Here is a 12,549-nt window from a genome sequence, read left to right as displayed (position 1 = left end):
AATTGTGCTCTTTTGATCCCTTACTTATATTATTAAGTTTGTGTTTTTGCTTTCCCAGGGAATAGAATTCCAATTTTCTATAGTTCCTGAAATGTGTGATTTTGGACTTAAGATTGCTGTTCTCTGCTACATAAGTATTTATGCAGAAAGCTTTACTGAACATTGTGCCCCCTCGCTATCATACAGTGTTTCCCTCGATCTCATTTACACCTTCTGCCCATGGAAAACCCATTCAGCTTTCTTTCTGTGAAGACTTTTCCTGGGGATTTTTGGCAACCTTTTGTACTTAGCAAATAGTAACATTTCTTTTTAACTCAGTCTTCGAGTTAACTTTATTTTAATGAGTTTGTTCTGTATTTATGTATTGATGTAGAGTAAATATTTGGACCTAATTCTGAAATCCTGAATCATTGTGGTTTTGATTACCTTACCCATAATTTGACTGTATATTTAATAAGGCTCAATGCACTCCACAACAGAAAACCAGTTTCTCCCATGAGGTCCTGCAGAGTTAGAAACATCCATGTTAGCATTTGAAGAATGGATTGTCTGCCTGCCGGTAGTGATACCTGCACTCTATGTCAGGTAGCCTTGCTAATCCAACAAAAATTCACCCCCTAAAATGCATGGAGTAGCTGGCCTTATTAAATTAGCATTGCCTGTGTTTGCTTCTAGTATTGCATCCCTATCCATTAGTTACTATTTGAGGAGAAAAGGAGGCCAGTTGAAGAAGTTGGCCATTCTCTCCACGTCTGAGTGTGTTTCTAGGCCAGTATCAAAAACAGAAAAATCAGGGACACCTGAGTGGCTCAGTGGTTGAGCGTCTGCCTTCGGCTCAGGTCATGATCCCTGGGTCGTGGGGTTGAATCCCACATCAGGATCCCTGTGGGGAGTCTGCTTCTCCCTCTGCCTATGTCTCTGCCTCTCTCTGTGTGTCTCTCATGAATAAATAAATAACATTTTAAAAAGGGAAAAAATCATATTCTGGAACCGATTTCCAAGATTATTCATGTTGTAAGCTACTAATAATGCTGTGTCCTCCAAAAGAAAAAAGATTTTGAATAATCACTTCAAAGTGGTCACTGAGAGTAGTAACAGAAATGTAAAAGGTCTGTTTAATTCCATAAGTAATTTGTGGTGCTTTTGACAACTGATAGAAATTTCTTGCGATTAAGCACTAATTCATTTGTCAGCTAGTTTGCTTTATGGATTTGCTGGATATTCTTTTTTTCTCATCTATATTTTATCACTTTTGTTAAGTAATTAAAGTTTCCTAAATAGCTTGTGTTTTGCTGTGTGCTTTATCTACGAATTACAATGAACTTGCTGTATGCCTCCCTCGAGGATCTATTTCTGAGCACCACAGGCTGCACCCTCCCCAGGTCCTGCTTCCCTGCAGCTCCCACCCAGGAAGTGGCACCTCCTGCTGGTGCAGCTGCCAGAGCTGCTCGCCCACTGCTTCCTGCTGGGGTCACAGGAAACGGCTTCCCTCTGCAGATAAGCTTCCACAAGATTCTGGTTGTGGGAACAGAATCTGGGGGAGAGCTGGTGCCAAGACACAGGACACACACGCTTGTGCCCAATTCCCCTCCAGACTCGCTCTGATCAATGTCATGATCTCCTGTTTGTATTTCATCATTGCACTGGAGAGCACTGAAATGGATGCACGTGGATACTGCTGTGCATACAGAGTCTGTGCAGGAGGACGACCTCATGGTTCTGGGAAGACACTTTGGAGATGGTGAGAGGGTGGACTTCACTACAGAGGGACACCTCCTTTCTGCCCACAAGCCTGTCCCCAGACACACAACAGGGAAGAAACTCAAACCATGATTCGGCCTTTGTCCCTCTGCTGCTGCACTAGCCTCTACACACTGTCCCTGTCCTGCCTCTCTCATGCTCTGATTGTCATTTGGTCCCTTGTCTGTGGAGAGGATGGGCCTCCTTGGCCAGACTTCACAGATGCTGAGCCTTCCTGGCACCTGCCCTGCCTGGCCCTCGACTCCTACCAAACCCAACTGCTGACTTAGAGCAAAGCTTCTTTGGTCTCCTTTTAAAGTTTTATTTATATTTGTGTTTGCTTGTTTTAAAAGCTTTTTTTTTAAATTGTCCTTCATCCCATTGATAGTAGCCTCATTTTCTTCCCAAATAGTTCTTCTTGGAAATTGACAACATATATAAACCAATTAGAAATGCTTCATCATGCTCTGGAGCGCCAGGTTCTATGTGAACTGGATACAAGGTCCAAACGTTTGTAATCAGATTGGTGAGTGGTATTTTGTTGTTCTTTTTTTTTTAAATTAATTTATTTTTTTATGATAGTCACAGAGAGAGAGAGAGAGAGAGAGAGAGGCAGAGACACAGGCAGAGGGAGAAGCAGGCTCCATGCGCCGGGAGCCTGACGTGGGATTCCATCCCGGGTCTCCAGGATCGCGCCCTGGGCCAAAGGCAGGCGCCAAACTGCTGTGCCACCCAGGGATCCCTGTTGTTCTTGTTGTAAGTTTGAAATTACAGTTGAAACTCTACGTTTGGTTTTCAGGTACAGCAACCGTATTGAATAGCATGCACTTTTAACAGTCTGTAGCAAGGGTATCTGAACAGTTCATTTTTCATGTGTATCTTTCATTGAAAGAAAGTTTGGTTTCAAGAAAGAATGTTTAGAGCTTTTAAGACTGGTTCTTGGTACAACTTTATACCTCTTGTGTACCATAGCAACATGGTGGGTGCAGATTCCCCAGGGTCATCTCTTCCCACTCATCCAGGGTGGCTTTATCCCGCTAATGACTTGGAGGTATGACTCTCCTTGGATGTACTGCATGAACAGCATCTTCTAGAGCATTGTAAGGTAGCAACTAGAAAAGGCAGTATATTTTCCTAATGTTTGCCTGGTGATAGCACTACTGTATTGTTGTTAAATCTTTTTTTTTTTTTTTAAATAATTTGTGTTTTTTTAAATCACATTTTTGGAGACAAGTGAGTACAATTGTATGTGTGTTGTGGCAATGCCTGTTTTCATTTGTAAATTGCTAAGTATGCACACGAGGCAAGATTTCTGATTTTTTGGAGGGTTGAGTCTTAATTTTTACTTGTCTTAGAATATTAAGATTTGCTTGCCTTTTATTGACTTTCATTCTGAGTTAGATGTGCAGGGGTGTACTGATAGTTTATGTATATGTATTGCAGGTAGTTATCTAAATGATAAACATCTATGTTCACAAGGAAGAAACAAAAGTGGGCTTGGGTTGTCCCTTCCACTACTGAGTAATGTTTTTCCCTTCCTCTGTATCTGTTTCTTTATCCATAAAATAATGGCATCTCAACAGATGTTTTATTAGCATCTGGCATTAGTTATCTGTGTCCTTCATTTTTGGTGAATAAAAAAATCATCCCATTTTTTTTATATTAGACATCTAACAAATATAAAATTATAAAATTATAAAATATACTAAACATCATAATGACATTGAACATATTTTAAAACTTTCAAAATTCAAAGAAAGGGCCCACCATAGCCAATAGGAATCCACAATCTGAACTTGATCAGTTTATAAAAGATTATTTCCAGTAAAAATTCTGAAGTTTAACATATGTATTAATAGAACTAACCCATTTATATATACACATTTCTATTATTAGTGATGTATGTGAATATTTGATGTGAAAGAATATTCATATTTGGAATAAAATTTTCTAAGAATGTTACATGTTTTTAATCATGACCAATTGGAAAACTCATTCCTGGAAATAATTGTAAACTTGCATGTATTTATCCTGGCATTATTTTGATTTTCTCTTTTATTATCTCTGTTAATTTTCTCTGGTAATTAAAAAAAATTGAATTATAACAATGAGAGTGGAATCATTCTATGAATTATTACTTAACAACAAAGTTTTAAACATCTGGGCAGTGAGTAGCTATTTATTTGGGTTTTAGTGATTATTCATAAACGTTCAACAAATAAATAATAAAGAATAATTTTATTTACCAGCTATGGAACTGTTCTCCAGGAACATTTTTCTTTGATCTCTGCCTAATTTTCTTCTTGTAAAAATTTGACATCTGACCTTTATTAGCAGCTTGTTTTTTATAATAATTTAGTAAAACCTGAAAATTCCTTTAAAAATCCAAGTATTCTAATCCAGAAAGAGCTAATTAATTCCCAGGTGAATTGATATTCTTTTGCCTGAGCTTATTTTTTTGAAAAAGATTTTTAAATAAAGTATATATAAAAATAATTACTATCCTCCACATACAAAATTCCACATACAAAATTAAAGGATACTCTCTGCATTCACTAACCTTGCTGCTTATTTAGAATAACTCCAAAATTAGTTTTGGAGGTTGGAACACGGTTGTCTGAATGTTCTAAGTGTTGGTTGACTTTTGTCTTGTGTGTGTCTGTCTATATGTGTGCATGTGTGTGTGTTAACAACCTACTATTATCCAGAGCCTAAAGAGCTTGGCAGTCAACCCATATAATACTATTTGGGACCAGAAATGAGATGTGCTTATAAAATAATGAAATTTATTTCATTTGATCTTCTGAACTGTTCCTAGAGTCAATTCATTCAGAAACATTATAAGACCACTTTGAACAATGCCAGATTCATTGTAATGAGTGCATAATCTTTTATAATGAATACTTTAAATAGAGTTGTAAATGATAGAACATCAATTTAGGTTGACCTAAGCAAAACATAGTCTATCAGATCAAATGACCAAAGAGGCTGTCTGGCTCCACGCATGGCTTGACCAAGGGATTCAGATGTACCTGCTCTTGTTTCTACCTCTCAGCCTACTTTGAACTATGTTGACTCCACTTAAGCTCTATAACCAGAAGTCCAAGCCCAACTGAGAAGATTTTGCCTCTACATGATTGCTTCAGAAAGATCCTGGGGCCCACTCTCAGAGGATCAAATTGGATCTAAGGGGATGGAATCAGATTTTTTTTTTTTGACAGATCCTAGGCCATGGATCTATCACTAAATCAACTGGGCAAGGGAAGTTTAATATGTCCTTGGTCAGATTTGTGCCACATTCTCCATCCCTTGGCTGGTGCTGAAGCCCCACTCCAATGCCAGCAGCAGAGGAGCAGGGCACTTATTTGTTTCCTCAAAGCAGATCTATTAACTTAATAAAGGAAAATGGATGTTGGCTTTGGTGGAGCAATAAAATTGCTTACAAAGTGATGCATTTGAAGCCAAAGTTTTTGGTTTATATTTTTTGTTTTGTTTTGTTTTTAGAGAGAAAGTGTGTGAGTGCAAACAAGGGGTGGGGAGGGGCAGAGGGAGATGGAGAGAGAGAATCTTAAGCAGGCTCCATGCCTAATGCAGAGCCTGACAGTGGGGTTGGATCTCACGATGCTGAGATCATGACCTGAGTCAAAATCAAGAGTCAGAGGCTTAACCACCTGAGCCACCTTGGTACTTTTGGTTTATATCATTAAAGAATTTCTTACCATTATTGTATAGTAAACAATAATGTGAGAATTTACATATGAAGGTCTGCAAAAAAGTAAGTTTTAAGATTACATTTATTAAAAGTATTAAGGAAATATGTGGATTTAAATTCATATTTGTAATAACTTTTATTTCCTCTCCATTCATCATACTCTGTAGAAAATCCAGGTAAAGAGCTGGTTTCACTATTATTATTTCTTTATTTGTTTAGGAAAACTGCACTTAACTACTTAGGCACAATTCTGTGTTTAGAGACTTTCCCAGTATGACTTGAAAATTAAATAGTCTAATTTTTTCATTATTATAAATTTAGTTAAAATCTGTAGAATATCCATAATTTTCATGTGTTTGTGTTAGAAGTTTCACTATATGGTGCTTTACTTTTTCTTACAATCAACTTGTTGCTATATTTTTGTCTGATAAGATACAGATTCATACTTGGAGAATTTATTTTTAGGAAAGTGACAATTAAGTGTCCATTTCTTTTTTTTCATACTCTATATTTGGATTAACCCCAAAGCATCCTTTTTCTTAGGGAAGTCACTAGACTACTCACTATTTCTCTCTTTTCATTATAAAGTTACATAATACCACTTATTTTCTAATTTCTTATTTTACTAAGCTATTCAATCCATTATTTCAGGATGGTGTCCTGAGAGAATGCAGAGAAAGGATTAGTAGAGATAAAAGAGAAAATAGCCTTGATTACCAAGGAAGTTAAGAGTAGGGTTTTGAGGACTGATTGGTCAAGTTTTGCAGTGTTGGTATTTGTGTTATATAGTAAGTGGAATTACATTGAATGCCTCAGATATGTATTATTTTTATCTAGATTTTTAGTATTAATGTATAAAAAAGCATTTAAATCTGATAAACATTATCTTCTTGGTATAAAATACATTATTTCATTCTTTAATGGATTTTGAAAAAATATGTAGACTGTGGATATAAAGTAAAAAGCATATTTTTATTTTGTTTTTATTATTGAGTTTACTTTTTGGTCTTTTATGCTATTTACATACTTCTAAAAAATCCTATTGAAATGATTTTAATGGGTAAAATTTGAAAAGAGGAAAGTTGTTACTATTGTATATAATTTGTTTTCACTATTTCAACAGTTTCATATGGAAAACACATCCATTAGCTAACTGCTAATGTGTAAAATTGGAAAATTTTCTATTTCTATAAATGAAAAGCTTTAAGAAAATATTCCTCAGATAAGAAAAGGGGAAATAATTTTATAGTAATTTGCCATTATTATTTCCTTTCACTACCTATTTGTAAAAATAACCAGTCACTACTTGTGAGAGAGATGGTACATTGTATCTGAAGATTCACATGCTCCTGTTTTTTTTTGTTTTGTTTTGTTTTGTTTTTTTCAGGTGCTTGTGTGGGACTTTCTGTGTGGTTCTGGCCAGTGAGCTATGAGAGTTCATAGTGGTAAAGGCCAGGTGCCTCTCTCTATCTCTCTTCCTTGCCCACAAAAATTTCGGAGGCCACATGTGCTATATGGCACAGCCACAAGATGGAAGATAGCTGGTCTACCTAATTTGTGCTTTGCATAAGTGACAAATACAATCATATTTTGTTAAGCTTCTGATGTTTTGAGACTTGAGCATCCTGGCATGTAAAATTGATCCAGATTCACACTTCAAATTTTGTTTAAAATATTTGTCTGACTTTCAATTTTTAAATATTTCATGTATAATTTTTATAAACAAAACTTAGGGAAAAAAACACTCAGTGCCATCAAAATTAGTACTATTATCCTTTTGATGGTCCAACAACATTGCCCATTTATATCTCTTAAGACTCCCAGGATATAATATTGCCACACCAGTTAGTCATGCCAACTCTTTTTATTTCTAAAATCTTTGCTAGTAAGAAAAGTCTAGCGGTCTCTGGCATTGCTTTATTTGCACTGATTGATACTGATTCAGATTTTATCTTGGAGTCACAAGTAAGTGATACTTTAATTGTGTTGTATTTTGTTCTTTTTGTTTATTCATCTTTATAACAGATTAGTACTTTTCCTATTAATTTAATTTTAATTATGAAACATTCCAGAAGTATGAAGGGTTATAAGAAAGGTAAAATAAAGAATACTAGTGAAACTGCCATCCAGATTAAGGAGTAATAAATGCAAAGGACTGTTAAAATCATCTGTGTTAACTTTATAGCTCTCATTATACAATCAGCCATATTTCCCTCCTGACTTCCTAAAATTAACCGTGATCTTGAATTAGGTGTTTAACATTCAGATTTATTTCTTTATATATTTACTTAACACATACATAAATTATAGAATTTATGATATATGTGTTGATGTAGAACAGTAATTTACTAAAGTTTTAGTTGTGTCAAGTATTCTGTGCTCTAATTCAATTTTGTGCCAGTTCTTAGCAAGTAGTGGGTATCTTATAAATTTAAAATTGAATTGGGGAAATGTTACGCATTACTTAATTTAGGATTCACAAAGTTGCCTAAAATATTTGTGTAAATCTTCATCCAAGTATATGTATATATATGTGTATATGTAATTATGTGTATATATATTATTATATATATTATATATATATATATATATGCCTTTCTCTTGGGATTATTTGAGATTATTTTTCTTTCTTCTCTAAGCATGACTTTCTATTTTCTTAAATGTTATATATGTAGATCATAAAAATCTGAAATATTTACTCTCCTAAAAAAAGGTAACAATTATTGTTCTAACAGTCAATCTTTAAATTTATAAACTAGTCACTACATAAGTTTTAGCCACAACCCATACTGTATTTCAGATCCTTGTCAAGGAATATAGTCTAATACTACAATTTAACAATTTATAAGTTTTTGAAAACCACAATGTGATATGCAATAAAGTAAGAAGCACTAGAGAGGACTTTGAGAAATTGGACCTCTCAGACATTGCTGGTGGGATTGCAAAATGATGCAACCTCTTTGGAAAGCAATTTGGGGGTTCCTCAAAATGTTAAACATACGTTTACCATACAATCCTGCGATCCCACCTCTAGGTGTTTATCTTAGGGAATTGAAAATATACATTGACACAAAATATCTATACAGGAACGTACAATAATATTATACCTAATAGATAAGAAGAGAACAACTCAAATGTATATCAACTAATGAATAGATAAATCAAATGTGGTATATCCATAAGATAGAATATTATTTAACCATAAAAGTAAATGAAATACTAGTATATGCTATACATGGAGAGAACTTGAAAGAATTATGCTAAGTGAAAGAAGTCAGAAACAAATGAACAAATATTGAATGATTCCACTTTTTTGAATGTTTAGAATAACTATATCCATGGAAACTAGTAGATAGATTTGTGTTTGCTAGAGGTGGGAGGAGAGTGGGAAATGACTACTGACAGGTATGGGACTTATTTTGGGGATGATGAATGTTATGAGATGAGATAATGTTGATGGTTGCACACCTGTGTGAACATACTAACAGGTCATACCCTCCCCCCATATTGTATCCTTGAAAAAATGGATTTTATAGCATGTGAATTATAGCTCAATAAATCTTTTATTTATAGCAGCAATGTCCACAATAGCCAAACTGTGGAAGGAGCCTCGGTGTCCATCGAAAGATGAATGGATAAAGAAGATGTGGTTTATGTATACAATGGAATATTACTCAGCCATTAGAAATGACAAATACCCACCATTTGCTTCGATGTGTATGGAACTGGAGGGTATTATGCTGAGTGAAGTAAGTCAATCGGAGGACAAATATTGTATGGTCTCATTCATTTGGGAAATATACATAATCATGAAAGGGAATAAATGGGAAAGGAGAAAAAATAAGTGGGAAATATCAGAAAGGGAAACAGAACATGAAGACTCCTAACTCTGGGAAACGAACTAGGGGTGGTGGAAGGGGAGGTGGGTGGGGGGTGGGGGTGACTGGGTGGCAGGCACTGAGTTGGGCACTTGACGGGATGAGCCCTGGGTGTTATTCTGTATGTTGGCAAATTGAACACCAATAAAAAATAAATTTATTATTAAAAAATCTTTTATTTAAAAAAATTCAGAACTATATCATTGAAGTGCAGAAATTTTTTCACTTATTTACTTGATCGGTTTATTGGATTATTATTGATATATCTCTTTTCCACAATCCATTTAGAGAATATTTGTTAGTTTATGATCCATAAGAAGCTATATCTTATATAAAAGTGTGGAATCATATTTAAAAATGATTCATTATTATACTTGTGCCATCACTCTGTAGAGCACTGTCATTTCCATCAGCTGCAGCTCTGAGACTTATATTCCCCAAAAGGAATAATCAGGCTAATGAGGACAGATACTGCCTACCTCACAGAGTTGCACCATCTGTCCCTAGACTCTTATTTTACATAAGGTTAGATGATTTGAATCCCACACCTAAGCTTTCTAACTTTGCTCCTAGTCTGAACTCCTTGACAAAATTTAATACTGGCTCAAGAAAAAGACCTTGGGAGTGAGACTGCATGCATCCATATCATGAGAGAAAAATTATTTTGGATTTCACTTGTAGGCAGAGAAGTCTTGTCACTAATACATTAGAACTCAGGAACCCTAGTCCACAATATTTCCAGACCAACTTTTGGGACACCAACACTTGCTCAGAGGTAGATTCCTTCACTGGAGCTGCTTCTAGAATAATGTAAGCACCATAAGATTCTGTACCAAGAAGGGGTATTTTGAGAATGCAAAATTCCTTATTAGAATGCAGCCCAGGAACTGTTTTCAGAAGCACTTGTCATCTAAAAGAGTATTACCATTTATTTGATAAAGGGGACCAGATATCTTTTTAGAACAGAAGTCCCTTGGCAGGTAGTCTCAGAATACGGTAGTATTTTCAGGAGTACTCATAAATGCTTGAGTGTAGGGAAACAGTGATTCTGGAAATGGTGCACCTTCAGACAAATCTGGGCACTTTTGAATGGCTGTTCTGTGTACTTAAATCATGCCATTATCAGGGTGTTCAGAGTCAAGCAGGGCACATGTATGACTATATAAGTAAGGTGTAATGAGGGAAAAAGTGTAACCAAGAATAACATAAAGAGTGAAGCAAATTAAATGCATAAACAACTATTATTTGCCAGGTATAGAAGAGGGATACTGGAAAAATAAATATTGGATGTGAGCTCCATAAATGAGTGACCAGGGAAGGGAAGGATGTTTTCATTTGAGTTAAACCAGGGCAAAGGCATGGGAGAAAGATGGATTTGTGAACAAAAAAGTGGTGAAAGTGTAAGATGCTTGAGGAAGAGCACTTTTGCAACATAAAGCCAAGTTACAAGGGCATTATAGATACTAAGGATTCTCTTTCTTATTTCTGGAAGGCATTAACAGCTATTTGTAGTGTTTATAATGATGAAAAACTTCAAACACACAAAAGCAGGGAGAAAGTTGCTACATACCTATCACATAGCTCCAAAAATTATCAACTCATGTTTAATCTTGTTTATCTATACAAAACAACAAAAACACACATATTCTCCATCTCCAAGATTATTTTGAAGTGAAGACAAAGTATCAATATTTTTAACCATAAATATTTAGTGTATATCTCTAAAAGACAAGGACTCTGAAAGAATATAACCATACCATGATCTTACCTGAAACGATAAAAATAAATTGCAATATTAACAACAATGTGGTTGGTGTTCAATTGTCTCATAATTTTTATTTATTTATTATTATTTTTTATTTTTTTTTAAAGATTTTATTTATTTATTCATGAGAGACACAGAGAGAGAGGTAGAGACATAGGTAGAGGGAGAAGTAAGCTCCTTGCAGGAAGCCCAATGTGGGACTCGATCCCCAGACTGGGATCATGCCCTGAGCCAAAGGCAGGCACTCAACCGCTGAGCCACCTAGGCATCCCTGTCTCATAATTTTTAAAGTTATTTTTGAAGTTGGTATCAAAGTGAAGTTCAGACATTGTCATTACTGGATGTGACTCTTAAACTTCTTAAATTGACAGGCACACCCAACTCATGTTTTCTTTGCAATTTTATCTGTTGATGAAACTATGTCCTCTGTCATATAGACTCTGTGGGGAAGTCACTAATTGCATGTCTGTAGAATCCTTCATATATTCATCTCACCCTGAATTTTCTGCAAATTGGAAGTGAGATCTAAAGGCTTAAGGAGAAATCAAATTTCAGTAAGAATACCTCTTAGAAGGTGTTGTCTGCTTCCTTCTGTCAGGAAATGGTTATATTTCTTTTGTGATGAGAAATATTTATAAGGATGTTTATAACTTTGGTCCACAGTTTCATTAGATGTCATAAAATGGTAATAATCTAATTATTATTAATTTATTCATTCTTCATTAATTAGCTAGGTCACTTCTCTGAAGAAAACTTATCACATTTGGTTATGCTGTGATAAAGCTTATGAAAGAAAGGCAAAATAAAGGTTTGATTTTTTGCTAGTTTTCTTTCTTTTTTTTTTTTTTTTTTTTGCTAGTTTTCAAACTTGTGAGTGGGTTCCCTAGTGTCTCGGTAAGGTAACAAAAAAGCTTATTTTTTTCATTTACTTTAGATCTAAGAGATTTAAACAAATTTGTGGCACTCGATCGACTATGGTTTACACTTCATATTTTGACTATTTTTGACTGATGAAAGCCTCTCCAATTTGGCTACTGGGTCTTTTCATAAACATTTTTATGAAAATATGGAATGCATATCATTGAATTTGCATAAATTAGAGTACTCAGTTCAAAGAAACAGAATATTACCAGAACCCTAAAGGTTGACATTTGCTAAGTGCTAAGTGCTAAGTACTGAGACAGGGGTGGAAGGCAGTACTGGAGATAATATTTCTGCTCATTTCACAAAACCATTTCTGCATTAATTTTTACTTGGTAGAATTAGAAGTCTAGAGTCTTCCTTCCATTAGAACAATCTGGTTTTGGAATATATTGATTGATTTCTAAAGGCATTCTAGGACCTGGAATAACTAATATTTGTAGATAATGAGCCATTTTTTAGAGAGGAAAATTTCCTTTCATAACTTATTCTTGTATGGAGAGCTCCCCCTTACATAACCTATTCTTGACAAG

Source organism: Vulpes lagopus, chromosome 2, assembly GCF_018345385.1.
Source record: "Vulpes lagopus strain Blue_001 chromosome 2, ASM1834538v1, whole genome shotgun sequence".
NCBI lineage: Eukaryota > Metazoa > Chordata > Mammalia > Carnivora > Canidae > Vulpes > Vulpes lagopus.
Note: the sequence above shows the minus strand (reverse complement) of the source record.